This window comes from Sminthopsis crassicaudata, chromosome 2 (assembly GCF_048593235.1).
Source record: "Sminthopsis crassicaudata isolate SCR6 chromosome 2, ASM4859323v1, whole genome shotgun sequence".
Classification (NCBI taxonomy): Eukaryota; Metazoa; Chordata; class Mammalia; order Dasyuromorphia; family Dasyuridae; genus Sminthopsis; species Sminthopsis crassicaudata.
In genome coordinates this window covers 367,932,899-367,935,871 of record NC_133618.1, presented here as the reverse complement: position 1 = coordinate 367,935,871, position 2,973 = coordinate 367,932,899, and positions in this window count along the sequence as shown.

Sequence of the window (2,973 nt, the reverse complement as noted above, 5' to 3'; positions counted from 1 at the left end):
ATTAGTTATGTGAACAACGGTGAGTCACAACTTCAGTGCTTGAGTTTCATCATCTGCAAAATGGAGATAACTTTGTACCAGAGTTATGTTGAGCAAAGAAAACTTTTTAAAGTGCTGTATAAACATGAAGGAATTATCACGTTAAGTCTTCAAGTTATAGCCCATCGTCATGGCAGAACACTATCCAGATATATGCAGGCTTGTGTATCTCAAAAATCAAAAAGCAAGCTTATAGATCAAAACTAACCTATTCACAGATGTAGGAAATGCATCACACTATAGCTATTATGTAATGAGCCACACTTGTCCATTTCATAATTAAGACAAACAGTAGTAGTCAGGAGCTAAGATCAATCATCTAGACATGACATTAATGTCTTTAATATATCAACATTTTTAGAGCAACTTGGCTAGCCTCTCTAGAAGTCACATAATGCCTGGGGAAAATAAAGGAAAGGCTTTTAGAGGTCCCTAAAATGATATAAGGAAAACTATACCCTTATTCTCATGGGCAAAAGGATTTCAAGTATAACAGATTTTTGGTTCAAATTTAGTATTCTGGATCTTATTTTAAGCCAATTTAAAATTTTAATAAAACAATCTACAGCTTTTTCTAGCATGCTTCAATTATAATTTCATCTGTCTCATTACTTCTTGTCCCTTCTATGCTTAAGCTTAGTAATTTGTTGCCAAAAGATTCATACTCTAGAGTTGAGCCTCTTTGGAATAAGCTTGTTGCTTAGAGGCAGATGTTCCTGTCAGTAGACTACTTTAAATCTCTTCAGTTTATCAGGAGCTGATAGAGCTTTGTGGGTTGGAGGCATTTAATTTAAGGTTACTTCTACACCATGATAAAATACAACAGAATTTTAGATATTTTAAAATATGGTATAATGAATTTTCAACATAACAGCATCTAGATATTTTTTGTCTTCCTATACCATCCAGCAACCATACATTCACATGTACTCCTACCTGCCCTCCAACTTAAAAGAACAGACGTGAAAGTCATAAAGACACAGGGTTAGAGCAGTGGTTTATTAACCTAGCACTTGTGAATTTTAAACAATTTTTTTGGACAACTATTTCAATAGAATTTATTTCCTTGGTTATACCATGTGTTTTGTTTTTTGCATATAAAAACATTTTTCTGAGAAAAGGTCCCATAGGATTCACTACACTACCAAATGGGTTCAGCCCATAAAAAAGAATAAGAAACCTTGGACTAAAGAATGACACCCAGAATAAAGATTAAAAAACAATTCATAACTAGTACAAGACACTCATTTTCCATATATTATTTACCTGTTTGAATATGTATGGCTTTTCTGTCTATATTCCTTAAGGTGTCATTCTTTGGACTCCCAAACCATACATAAATCTTTGTTGAGTTGACCAATAGTCAATAGTAATAGTGAGGGTTTGGAAGAGATTTCTAGGGTTCCTTCTAAGCTCTACATGCTATGATCTAAATTAGGTCATAAGTCTCAATAGCTTCAAAGCAGCATAGGGGTTGGGGGGAGTAAAATTTTCCATTTTTATTAAAATTCTTAACTCTTCACAAAGTGTGATTTCTTTGCCACCTGTACTAATTTCTTTAGGTTGCTGGGCCCATTCTAAATTTGCATGGCTGAAACAAGCTGCCTTTGTTTTTCTGGTCTGAGTCACCTGGAAAACAGAGAAGAGGGGGAAAAAAAACAACCACCAGGAAATCACTTAAAGATAGCAATAAAAATGCTGTATAATAGATGCAGATATCTGCAAATATTTCATAGTTACTGCAAACATGCATCCAGCCCTCCACTTTTATATACCTTAGTATGCTAAAGAACCATATTTGGATAGTTCATGAACCTGAAATACAAAGAACCTCGAATATACTCAAGAGAAGAACTTACAGGATCAAAATAGTCATACCTCCATTTGTGAAAAAGGATGCTTATTTCAATGAAACTTGATTAACAGTAAGATAATGTAGAATTATAAAATTATATAAAACTAGAACATAACTTCCCTTCCTCCCCCCTTCTTTGATGTGAAGATAGTTGCCGATCTTCCTCTTTGTCAAAGTATATGCCTATTTTTGTTAGAATGACAACTGCTTCCAACTCCCATCCAGGACAAAGAAGATGATTTTGGCCAAGGATGTTCTCCAATCCCAAGGAATGAAGTTCAGTTACAACAGGCTTACACTTCTTCCCCACTTGAATCAACTTTAAAAAGGATCTTTGTTTCCACTATTAATGAGGGTAATCATGCTAAACAAAATTTTTTAAATGCAATTAGTCATCAAAACAAAAAACACACATCAGATTAGCTTATGCCTTTCTTTCACTACTTCCATTCCAAAGATAAACTAAGAGATTTTATTTCATTAGTAATTAAGCATGTATGAATACTTATAATTCAAAACAATTTTAAACTACCTTGACATATTTATTATACAGTCAAGAAGGAGTAAGGAAAAAAAGCACTGTACAAATACTTATGTATAGTTATACATTTAACAAGTATTTCCCAATGAAATTTTTTTTAAAGAAAGAAGAAAGATCTGGTCATTTGAATGCTTAAATCACTCCCCAGAAAATCCTAAATTTGCAGAATAAACTTAAGACAATCACAAACCTGCACAAAAAATGCAGAAAATTAATGACAAATGAAAACCTCTCTTCCCCACAAATTTCACAATTTTTTTTAACACACAAAATGTATGTTGTATTGCCACTACTTCAAATATATTGTACCACATCACTTTAACAAAAAATTAAAGATTTCATTTAAATTCTATTTGGTAAATATATTTATTTCTAATAACTACTTCCTTATTAGTCTGGTTCATTTTAACTTAGTTGAATAAAAGATCTAAAAAAGCTAAAGAAAAGAAACACCCTCTGGCCATTCTAGTTATGAACACAGATTAAATATAACATATAAATATTTTAAGACTATTCAGTAACACAAGTACAGGCCATA